This window comes from Bos indicus, chromosome 4 (assembly GCF_029378745.1).
Source record: "Bos indicus isolate NIAB-ARS_2022 breed Sahiwal x Tharparkar chromosome 4, NIAB-ARS_B.indTharparkar_mat_pri_1.0, whole genome shotgun sequence".
Taxonomy (NCBI): Eukaryota; Metazoa; Chordata; class Mammalia; order Artiodactyla; family Bovidae; genus Bos; species Bos indicus.
This window is the reverse complement of record NC_091763.1, coordinates 26,957,320-26,970,308: the sequence shown is the minus strand read 5'-3', so window position 1 is coordinate 26,970,308 and position 12,989 is coordinate 26,957,320. Positions and strand designations below refer to the sequence as shown.

At 42.3% G+C, this 12,989-nt stretch overlaps 1 protein-coding gene across 11 annotated transcripts in view; it reads right to left on the bottom strand.

Annotated features, from left to right (window-relative positions):
• The window catches only part of HDAC9 (histone deacetylase 9), a 1,049,156-nt gene extending 1,036,440 nt beyond the window's left edge, over window positions 1-12,716 (bottom strand). For all 11 annotated transcript variants that reach the window (XM_070787186.1, XM_070787187.1, XM_070787178.1 and 8 more), the window contains exon 1: window positions 12,590-12,716. The gene's annotated coding sequence lies outside the window, so the exon portion shown is untranslated. The remainder of the gene's footprint in view (window positions 1-12,589) is intronic.
• Window positions 12,717-12,989: the final 273 nt, after the last annotated feature.

The window sequence follows — 12,989 nt, the reverse complement described above, 5'->3', positions numbered from 1 at the left end:
ATGATTAAAATAACGGGACTAGCAAATACAAGGAAATCTGAGCCATTAAAAAAAGTGAATATAAAATTTATCTAGTAAAGCAGTCAGTGTCAGGCCTGTAGACTCATAAGGAAATGATGAGAAACCAAATCAGATGGTGACATGAACGAAGAGATAACATGCAGTGTAGTGCATCTGGGAAAAGAATGAAACCAAACTGATGGAATGTACTGCACCATGTTTAAAGGCATAGAAATAAGAATAATATTCAAGTACAACCAAAAAGCGTAGCTGTGCTGCAGATGTGAAGAAATGAGTTTGAGAATGGAGTCATTATATCTGGACCTAGGCTGCCTACTGGCATGATTGTACAGTAGTCCCATCCCCATTTCATCTGCAGAGGATACATTCCAAGACCCTCAGAAGATGCCTGAAAATATGACAGTACCAACTCTACATACACTATGTTTTTTCATACGTGTGTGGGTGCATGTGTGTGTGTGTGTGTATACACACACACTTAGGACTAAGTTTAATCTATAAATTAGTCACAGTAAGAGAATATCCAAACTGCCAGCATCACTACTCTTGCACTTTGTGGCCATTATTAAGTAAAATAAGGATTACTTGAGCACGAGAACTACAATAATGAGACAGTCAATCTGAAAACTAAGAAAGCTACTAAGTGACAAACAGGCCAGAAGCATATACAGTGTGGATACACTGGGCAAAGGGATGATTCACATCCCCGGCAGGACAGAGTGGGACAGCAAGAGATTTCATTACACTGCCCACAATGGCATGCAATTTAAAACTTATGAATTGTTTATTTTTGGAATTTTTCATTTCATATTTTCAGACCACAGTTGACCATGGGTGACTGAAACTTATAGAAAGTGAAACCATGGATAAAAGACCGCTGTTGCTACTGCTTAGGTGCTTTAGTCATATCCAGCTCTGTGTGACCCTATGGACTGCAGCCTGCCAGGCTCCTCTGTCCATGGGATTCTCCAGGCAAGAATACTGGAGAGGGTTGCCATGCCCTCCTCCAGGGGATCTTCCTGACCCAGGGATCAAACCCAGGTCTCTCTCATTGCAGGCAGATTCTTTACCACCTGAGCCACCAGGGAAGGCCATGAATAGTGAAGTGGGAAGCCTTTCCCTTCTCTAGGGTAACTTCTTGACCCAGGAATTGAACTAGGGTCTACTACATTGCAGGCAGATTCTTTACCAGCTGAGCCACCCAGGAAGCCCCAAAGGGCTACTACTGTATATTTTATAAGTATATATATGTGTGTGTCTATGTGTGTGTATGTGTGGGTGTGTGTCTGTCAGGCATGTGTGTGTATACATATATATATGTAATTAAAAATAAATGATGCGGGCTCTCAGCCTAACTCCCTACTTTTCAAGTGCTCAAAAGTCACAGACAGAGAATATTTCTATTGAAAAGCACTGATCTATACAGCTACTGGAGATGCCTTGTATGTGAAAGATGACACTAACACACACACACATACACACACACACAAAGCCAATAACTCACCCATTCTTTCTTGCAGAACAATTTATTGAGCATTCCTCATGTGAGCATCACTATGCTAGGAATTTGGAATCCATAGATTAAAACAAAACATTCCCTGCATTCAAGGAGCTCACAAGAACAGTAAGAAATAATGACTATAAAGAGTTGATCAAAAACCAAATACTTGGGTATTGGGTATTGGGTCCAACTATCAGAAATGCACTTAGTGATGAAGAAGAAAACAAAAAGCAGTAACCAAGTTCGCTCTGCCTTCAAGGGGCTTATAACCTGGCTAATGACACACAGGGCTTCCCCAGTGGCTCAGTGGTAAAGAATCTGCCTGCCAATGCCAAAGACGCAGGTTCTATTCCTGGGTTAGGAAGATTCCCTGGATAAAGAAACGATAACCCACTCCAGTATTCTTCCTTGGGAAATCCCATGGACAGAGAAGCCTGGTGGGCTACAGTCCATGGGATCACAAAAGAGTCAGACACGACTGAGCAGCTAAACAACAAAAATGACACACAACACAAGAGTAAGAAGTAAAATGTTTTAAGTGGCAATTAATATTTGAGACTATGTCTTCAACCTGAGACCCACTGAGTTTGATGTGGAATTATTTCTTCCATTTTGTGTTTTCATTGGAATGATAATCTAAAAAATGCATTCTAATTAATATCTGGATAAGCATCTTAAAACTAAATACCACCAATGAATTTTCACTCTGGCATCTGCTGTTGGTGTTCTCAATCATGCATGTACTAGGTGAAGGCCTACATAGTTTGCTAAATAAATAAAGTCTGATGGGGTTGGGGCAGGGGAAGTGAGGATGAATTGAGTCATTAGAGAACACAGGGTAGGGCTTCCCAGGTGGCACCAGCAGTATAAAGAGCCCATCTGCGAATGCAGGAAACATAAGAGACACGGGTTCAATCCCTGGGTTGGGAAGATCCCCTGGAGGAGGGCATGACAACCCACTCCAGTATTCTTGCCTGGAGAATTCCTAAGGACAGAGGAGCCTGGTGGGCTACAGTCCATGGGGTCACGAAGAGTCGGACACGACTGAGGCGACTTAGCATGCACGGGGAACGCAGGGTAGCAGAGGTATCCAAAAGCGCCCGCACTACAGTGGTTACAATCACCACCATGTTGAGAGTGAAGGTGATGTGTGCATCCTGTCTCCTATATGGAGCTCCTATACGGCCTGTTCTCCACTCCTGCAGTCTTTGGGTACAGCTTAAACATTTGATTTAGAATTCAGGAACTTCACAATGCTAATCACATCTTTAAGAGAACAAAAAGAAGTTATGGTGACACTTCATTAAAACTGACATTTGAAGATTATTTACTGGTAAGAGTTTTCATCACATATGAAGTCTGATTACCTTGAACCAGCAAACGAAGCCTTGATGGTAATTTTTAATCTACATTTTAAAAGGACACGTTCTATATTAATATAAAACCGAAACAGATTAAATAAGAATAGAATCTGAGGCTACATCTTTTATACTCTTAAATCCAACACTGGCAATGTAATTTCAACAATACAATATCATTTAATTTCATCAACTCTGTTGCTCACATTTAATATTTTCTCATTGGCTTTGGTTTTACAATTTGTGAAATTTGTAAGTAAAAGTGTTTGTATTTTGTACTGTGTTCCTACATACATACTGCTGCTGCTAAGTCGCTTCAGTCGTGTCCGAGTCTGTGCAGCCCCAGAGACAGCAGCCCACCAGGCTCCCCCGTCCCTGGGATTCTCCAGGCAAGAACACTGGAGTGGGTTGCCATTTCCTTCTCCAATGTATGAAAGTGAAAAGTGAAAGTGAAGATGCTCAGTCGTGTCCAACTCTTCGCGACCCCACGGACTGCAGCCTACCAGGCTCCTCCGTCCATGGGATTTTCCAGGCAAGAGTATTGGACTGGGGTGCCATTGCCTTCTCCACCTACATACATAAGTGAAATGTTTAATAAGGATAACCTAGGTTAACACTGGGCTTACCAGGTAACTCAGCTGGTAAAGAATCCACCTGCAATCCAGGACACCCCAGTTCAATTCCTGGGTCAGGAAGTTCCCCTGGAGAAAGGATAGTCTTCCCACTTCAGTATTCTTGGGTTTTCCTCATGGCTCAGATGGTAAAGAATCCACATGCAATTCAGGAGACCTGGGTTCTATCCCGGGGTTGGGAAGATCCCCTGGAGGAGAGCATGGCAACCCACTCCAGTATTCTTGCCTGGAGAATCCCCATGGACATGGTGGGAGAGGAGCATGGCAGGCAACAGTCCACAAAGAGTCAGACACAGCTGAGCAACTAAGCACAGCACAGCACAGATTCACACTATTCAGACCAGTCAGCTTTGCTACCACTCATCCTATGGTGTCTTATTTAAAGAGAGTGCTCATTAAGAAGCCAACCCTTCTCTTCTCTCCTTTATATCTAGATGTGGAAGGCCTTGGACCTCTCTCTAGTGAGCCACAGAGGAATTGAAATCACAAATATGTATTTAAATCGTTCCATATATTAAATATACTACCATATTTCAAGGGCTTCCCTGATAGCTCAGTTGGTAAAGAATCTGCCTGCAATGCAGAAGACGCCAGTTCGATTCCTGGGTCAGGAAGATCCACTGGTGAAGGGATAGGCTACCCACTCCAGCATTCTTGGGCTTCTCTTGTGGCTCAGATGGTAAAGAATCCACCTGCAATGCAGGAGACCTGGGTTCAATTCCTGGGTTGGGAAGATCTCCTGGAGAAGGGAAAAGCTACCCACTCCAGTACTCTGGCCTGGAGAATTCCATGGACTGTATAGTCCATGGGGTCACAAAGAGCTGGACACAATTGAATGACTTTCACACACCATATTTCAAAAGTACAAAGATGCTGTTCTGAGTAATAAAAGGCCAATTTTGTAAAGACTTTACTCATATGGTAGCCTTTTTTTTATTATGGATTTTCTTAATCAAATTGATACTAAAATTCAACTTGTAAGCCTGTGTGAACCACTGTCATAGTCCTAAATTACTGCAGGACTCAGAGAAGAACGAGATCACCGTGAGCTGCCGAAATCAAGAGGAAGCATCACAAAAGAAGAAGGACATAAGTTGGGCCCAGAGACAAAGGAAAGCAGAAAAGGGGCAGTTTCTTAAGTAAAACCACAGAGGAGGAAAGTGTGAGTTAGGTAAGAGATGGATATGGTAGTTCTGGGAGTAGTAGGTTCAAAAAACACACTGCAAATGCTTGGCTAACAGAAATCTCTACTACAGAGTTCTCTTAACTGCAAGGGGCAGAAATTCAATTTAAGAAATCAATTTATTGCTCATATAACATAATCCCAGAAAAATCAGTGATAAAACAGCCTTGAGAATTCATGGGTGCAGGAACTGAAAAACTGTAATGCTCTTACTACTTGCTCCCTACCCACCACGTGCATGCATACACGAACTCATGCACTCACACATGCATACATGCACATCTTTTCTTTACAGGTTGATTTATTCTCTCAAGCTGTCTTTCCCATCATCTAAAATCTAAACCACTTGGTAGCTCCAAGCTTAAGGCTTAAATCCTTAAAGGTGTAAGGCAGGGAGTGGCAAGAGTTAAAAATGGAAAGATAATAAAGCTAGGCTAGGTCCAGTCTCTGAAAGAACCTAGGTGTCACACTAAGGAGCTTTGGCTTTTAGAGTCAAATCTAGCCTAAGCTCAGTCAGAAATCTAAAACCTGTGTGAAGAAATGTATTTATTTAAAAAATTCCTGAGCTGTAGCTTGCTCTAAGTTACTGCAGTCACCCATAATCAGGCTGAATGGCTCACAATTTCCCTGTTTGAGAACAGTCCTACTCCAGAAGGGCAGACACCTGAGCCACGATGGTACCATCCCAATACCCTACCTACCTGCCACAGATAAATGGTTCATAGGTATACACCTTACCTAAATCAGAGTGCAGTTCAGGGATACTCAGTTTTAAATATTTACATTTTGATTCAAATACCCAGGGAAATCTTAAAGGAAATATTCAAATACCCAGGAAATCTTCCTCAATCCATGCTGGGACACAGGGTACAACTTTGTAAAATTAACAGAATACAGATGAGTCCCACACTGAGCTTGTATTTTGCAATAGAGCAGCAAGGGGATCTGGGCCAATGATTCTGATCAATGGAACTGGATCCATTTAAAAAGAGATTTAAGTACATAAAACAGAAGGGGAAAAAAGTAGAATATCTATGAATAGAATTCAGAGGCACCACAGAGTAGAAAGGGGAACTGAGTAACAGAAGAACAAAGGAGGAATGTCTCAATAGACTTTTCAAGTAGATCAAAACAGTGGCATCTACTGAAAAAGCTATAGAAAGAACCTTATGACCAAAAAGGCAATGAGAATTCATAGTTTCCTGATTGAATTTAACAGGAGAAATCTACATATAGGAGAGAAAGGAGACACAGAGTTTTTGATTTCTGCCAAAACGATAAGTAGAAATAAAAATACAGAGACTCCACTCCACATTCTTACTTTTTTTTTTTCAAATTCTTACTTTTTATATGGAAGGGATACGGATAATCTGTACTTCCTGCTGGGAAAATAAAAGAATGCATGATGCAGCACACTCTCTCACTCCTCTCTCTAACTCTCATCTTCCAGTACCCAGCTCTCTCAAGATGAATGAAGGAATCCAAGAGCAACTGTAGTGCTGACATTCATTTCAATGGAAAAAAAAAAAAAAGCTTTTGCCCTGGAAACTTCGCTTCCTGCATGTAAGTATGGGATGTATATTACAAGACTATGGGTTTTGAAATCAGACCTACATTCAAACCCTAGTTCCACTCCTATCTAAATGACTATTAGCATTTCACCTTTCAAAGCCTCCATTTATTTGGGGAGAGAGGAAGGAAGAAAGAGGAGGTGGAACTAGGGAAACTCGAACTCAGTTGCTAGAGATGAGAGGAAGATTAGATAAAATCATTCCTGCAAAGAGTGTGGACATTAGTTATGCTCAACTGACCCCCATTCCCCTAAACAATGCCCCACAGTCACTGGGCCACATATGTACAGTGGACCTAAGAGGGTCCCTACCCTCTAAGATAAAAGGAGACCACGCTGTGGGACTCCAAATCACAGGGTTGGTTCCCTGTAAGGATTTGTGGACACAGTCCCTTAAAAATCTTTCCCATGTGGAATACATTGGAGACTAATTAATTCCTAGACTAACATTCACACCAGTAATTCAGACTCCTTCCTTATAACCATTCCTAAATGAGGCCTCTCCACCACCATTCTCCTAAATCCCAAAAGAGTTTTCTTTCTAAAGAGTTGCATAGCTCTAGCTACTCTACAGTTCAATCCCATCTCCAGATGGTCATCATGCCTACCTTGGTCAAAAACTTCATCATTTCCTTAAGCAGTCATTTGCTCATAATATTTCTCCTTCCTTCTGTAGCAGTGAATACATCATTCTTTCTGGCCATAAACAACTGAACGCCACTATTGTATATGGTGTATCCTCTCTTAAGAAAGAGTCCACCTTCCCCTCTAGAAGTTGGTGTGCCAACACTGATGGAATCAGTTCTTCAGAGTGATTCTGAGCACCTTTCTGACTAAGTGGCTTCTAAGCCAGGTCTGCTGTCCAGCCCAGAGATTCTGCGAACTAGTCAATGCAGTGGAGATATGCCAGGGCAACCTCCAATGAGTCATGTCCTTGTATAGTTCCCTCCCCTTAAGTTTGGGTAGAACACGTGCCTTGCTTCTAATAAATAAAAGATGGCAAAGGTGATGGATGTCACTCTTGATTAGATTGTTATATGAAAAGGTGATGTCACGTTACTCCCATAGCGTATGGGAGCAAAAGACTCTTTCTAATCGGCTTTGAATAGCAGATGCCATGCTGTTAGAGGGTCACTCATGCCTGTGAGAGAGTCACATGGCAAAGAACAGCAGGCAGGCTCTAGGAGCTGGGAGTGGTCTCTGATAGCCAACAAGAAAATGGTGACCTCAGTCCTACAATCACAAGGATATGAATTTTACCAACAACCTAAGAAAGCTTGGAAGCAGGTCCTTCCCCAGTGAATCTCTCATAACACAGCAGCACTGACGAACACCTGGTGAGATCCCTGAACAGAGGATCCAGTTGAGCCACGTGTGAACTCCTGAGCAATGAAACTGAGATCGTAAGAATGCATTTTTTAAGCTTCTAAATTTGTAGTAATGTGTTACAAAGCAATAGAAAACAAACTGAGTCAATAACGTCTACTAAGTTTATGTAGTACCTAAAGTAACTAAAGTTAATTTCGATGATTTGCTACCAAATATCTTCAGTGATATTTGAGTGATTTGAATCTTATTCTTCTTCTAGTGGCCAATTCAAATTCCACTCATCACTATTCCATTCAAACTATACTAGTCTACACCCATCTTCTTACCACAGATTCTGTAGAAACGCAAAGAACATATCATTTCCAGTAACCTCGACTTTTCTCAATCTCACCATCAGTCTATACTCTCTCTGGTGCAGCAAAGAATATGAAGAATGGGAGTTTTCTTCTTTGGGTGTTCTAAACAGAATTAATTATAGTAAACAGCAAGTCACCCTTGAATAGTCACTTCTTTTTCAATATTTCACTTTTTTAAAATGATTTTAATGAGCTCTCATAAAACATACATTTGGGGGAAAGAACAGTTTTGTGTATACACATACACACAAGCACACATATATTAACCTAATACAGTAGAGAACTCCTGGTACCATCTGCTTATTCAAAAATACTGGAAGTACTTTCATCAAATATCATCAAATACATGAGAGCTTGTGTAAGATTACATATTATCAATACAATAGTCTATGAAATTGCAAAGATTTCTTCTGCATCCTGGATAATGTATTCCACTTTTAAATCTAATAATTTGATATCAAAAGTCTATCACCTTGGCTCTTACAAATCATGTGGGCAATTATTCCCAAAAATTCTGGTGAAATTTGAAGGAGAGGTTTTCTGGGAGCATGAAGAAAAAGTCATAAAAGTATTAATACCTTCCCTACAGAAGAACAAATTGCTATCCTTTTTCTTTTTTTTTTAATATATATATTTTTTTTAATTTTATTTTATTTTTAAACTTTACAATATTGTATTGGTTTTGCCAAATATCTAAATGAATCCGCCACAGGTATACACGTGTTCCCCATCCTGAACCCTCCTCCCTCCTCCCTCCTCATACCATCCCCCTTTCTTTTTGTTGATTTATCAAGAAAAGAGGTCTACACAGAAAGAAATGACTAAATAACTGCATAAACTCTCTATTTAAAGAAGCAGAGCTAATATAAGAAAGTGGGTGTCCTAACACCCCAAACAACATGTACCTTAATTGATACTAGCTGCTTATATAGTGGACTTCCATTACTGTTCTCTGTCAATACTCTCTTCAAAAATCACATTCTGAGTTCTCTCACCAGTGAGCCTGATGATCCTCAAGCTTAACAACTATGCTGATAAACTTCAAAGCAGCTCTGATCAATAAAAGGGCAGCATGCAGTTGATAAGGGGGCAAAGGGATGTGTGGGATATGGACTGACTGCAAGAATGGACACCCCTCAGAGGTGGGCATAACTGATTTAAAACCAGTTACTAGAGTCATGGTTCTCCCCAACCAGCAGGCAAAATAGGACTATATTGACTGGCATAAAATCTACCCGCACATCTACCAAGTTCAGCGTTTTAAACATCTAGGAAAGTTTGGGGCTTCCCTGGCAGTCCAGTGGTTAAGACTCCACACTTCCATTGCAGGGGGTACAGGTTTGATCCCTCATCTTGTAAATTCAGTATGCTCTGAGGTGGAGCCAAAAAAAAAAAGGCAGGTTTACGTAAACATCTAGGAAAGTTTAATTTATGGAAATGTCATAACATAGCCATGGGAGCAGCTTGCCATTGTGAACAGGATACAGGAAATATAGATGTTATCCTCAGCTTCACACTGATTCACTGGTGTGTGACCTTGGGTCTATCAGTGTACCTGCTGCCTCCTTCTAAAAATGAGAACGATGTATCTTCCTACCTATGTCTCAAATGTTTTGAAGAATCACCAGAAAAAGGTAACAGTTATAATCACAAGCTAGGAAACAACAGTATGTATCAGTGGATACCTGCAATAAAAATTAAGTATGATGTCTTTGTTGAAAGGAAAGGGTTTCAAACAATAAAAGCTCCCACTAACTTAATACTCATATAAATTACATTTTTAAAACATTCTATGGAAGCAAAAATAAAAAGCCATATTTGGATGTAATAACAAAAAATGTCCATGACTACAATATTTCACTAATGAGAAGGTACAGATGCTACATACAGAAGGATTTTATGATGTCCATATGCTTCTCAAATGACTCTCCTTGTTAGCTACTTCTCCGTATCGCTATTTAAGAATAACCTACACCTTCCCCACTGAGCAAGTGTAAATTACAATATAATATGTTGTAATATTTAAACAAATTCAAAATAGAAGTAATGCTAATAAAAAGAAATGAAAACTTTGCAACCCTAAAACAACCTTCAACACAGAGGTTAATATAAATGTGAACTATGTATATCATTTAAACTAGTTAATTAAAAAGGTTATCTGGTCAGTTACCTTCATAATTTAAAACTCCTTAAAACCCAAATATTATCCAAACACATGACAAATATACACAATAAGTATTTACAGATGGTGCCAGTAACTTCACAAAGCAACTCTACTATAATAATGAGCATAAAACAATTACGACAGTCTGCAACAATTTATAAAATAACCTTTTTAATTTCGGAAGAGCCTTTCTTATTTTTACAGAAGACAGCCGTTTAATATGCCATTCTCCAGCCAGAGTTATTTGCTCTGATTTTTCCAATAAAGACCAGACCAATAGGCTGCATCAATTGCAGAAGGAGAGAAACAAGAAGACTGAAGGAAGAAAAGAGAAGCACAACCCCACCCCCCTCCTAATCTTAAACTGGTACTTAGCTTAAAACTCTCAACTTGCTTCTGCACAACCATGTATGCATCTAACGGTGTCCAATCTGTAGCGGGGATGACCGATTCAGGAAGAGAGAGGGGAAAGCATCTCTCCCTCTAGCTGGCAGGCTGATATCAAAAGTCAGATTCAGGATTCCTACTCTATATGCACCTGTTTGAGACTGAAACACACATGAAAACATTCACTTTTTCCCCACACAGAAAATAACATATCCCAAGAAAATGCTTCTCTTCTTGAGATTTGCCTCATTCAAACAAAATGGATGAAAATAAATTACAAGAAAACTTTACAACTGCAAAATTATTGTCCTTTTTAAAATATAATATTCTTATTAAACATTTTAAATACAAATGCCTTCCAAAAAAAAACAAAAACAAATGGTTTCCAGAAGGCATGTCAGTGATTTGATGTTTGAGTAATTAAATTGATCCAAACTGGAACAGTGGTTTAAAAGGAAAAGAAGGACTAATTATCTGTGGTAAAAAGCAAATATCACAATAATTTCCATAATAAACATCCAAAGTACCAAAGAGTAGTTCAAAAGATATCCCTTCCAAACATAATAATTTTAATTGTCCTCATTTACCAACTGCAACTTATTCTGTGCTGTTATTAATTATGGGATTTAAAAGATTTCTAGAACATCAGAAAATAACATCCAGACCTTTTCAGATGTCTAAGGATTTTCTTTCCAAATAATTTATTTTTCTTTAATATAGATTCTCTATGTACCTATTCCCTTTTCCTAGATGTCAATAACTGCCAGATTTGAAAACATAATTGTATTCCAAATACCTGTAATTCCTAAATCTTACCTTTATGATAAATCTCAGCACTTCAAGAATATTTGTTGAATAAGCATTGTTATGCCACTTGGGGAGAAAAAAAAATTAACTCTTCATTTTCTTTTCCAGTTAAACTTTTAAAGCCCTTCTTACCTCACTCCCACATTTTACATATACCCATGCATTACTACACACAACACAGACATACGATGGGGTCTGTGTAGATACTTCATTTCTCACAGATTTCAAAATGTTACAGTTACTTAATCTAAAAGTTCCGTTCAGGAGATTATACACACCTCCCCGGCAGGGGAAACAAACACGAAGGATCTTCCGGAAATTGGAGCATGGGAGACTCTGCGGAATCTGCAGTTCCACAGCCCGGGAACCGCGTCCTCGGCTCCCACAGCTCCTCTCCTCTCCCCCGTCCCGCTCCGGTCCCCGCGCCCAGGCCTCTGACCCCGGACCGCTCACTGCAGACCAGGGAACAACCTCCCAAGCCGGACCACCGCCGCCCGCTCGGCACTCGGGGAGCGCCCCTGTCCCTCCTCGGCTCCCTCAGGTCCCCGTGTGACACCCTCAGGTGGCGTTTAATTAACCAGTTTACCTCGGGAAGTTAACAATTCATCACTCTCCTTCTACTAGCCAAGCAACAGCTTTATCTCCCATGCCCCAGGCTCCAGAACTTTTCTTAAACACAGAATTCAGATGTATGGACTTGGAACTGAGGTCCCCCACGAAACGTCAAAGGTACCCCCACTAAGTGTTGCTCCCCTCAAGCAACACGTTGGCAGTACAAACTTTTCATTCATAACTCGACTCCAACATCCACTGGGGGTAGGGGGTGTGTCGGGGTAGGGGTGGGGGGCATGAACCCTCGCCTCAGACTAGCAAATGTCAAGGTCTGCATCACCTGGCCCCGAACTTGTGACAAAGGCGCCCTTAAACTCACCAACCTCCGGGCTGCGAGATGCCAGGCAAGCTGTGTCGGGGTCCCGACTAGGATTCTGTTAACCTGGGGAGCCCCAGCCAGGAATCCAGCGGAGCATCCGGAGGACGCTCGGCCCCCGTTCCCAGGGCTTTCCCCGGGCACCAGCCGGCGACCAGGCTGTGGTGCCACTCACCTCCGCCCGCTCCCGCTAGGGCTATCGCGCCCTCCTTCGCCCCGCTCCGACGACCCCCTAACTTCTCCCCCTTCGCCCAACAGCCATCGTTCGCGGAGAAGAGAATGGCGAAGCAGAAGCAAAGGGGTGACTGAAAGTTGACTCAGGGACCGCCGCTGCTCCGCCAGCAGGGACTTACCGGCCGCGACAGGCGCCTGAGGAGGAGACGGCGGCTAGGGCGGCGGGCGCGGCGGGGCGGGCTGGGTGCGCGGGGTGCGCGGGGTGCGCGCTACGCGATGTGCGGGATGCGCCGCCGCCGCCGCCGCGGCCACCGCGGCGCGGGGTTGGGGGCTGGTTTGGGAGGGCGGCCGCGCGGCTGCGAGCTGTGAGCAGAGCCGGTGGCGGCGCGCGGAGGATTGGCTAAAAATAGCAACTCTCTGGGAGGGGGTGGGGGGGCGGAGGTGGGAGGGAGACTGGGAGGCCGGGCCGGGAGCCCCGGCGCGGCGGAGGCTGGGCGGAGCCGGGTGGGAAGAGAGGCTGGACCCGCGGCACGAGCGCGGACCCAAGCACTGGAGAGTCGGAAGGCCCGGGCGCGGGGC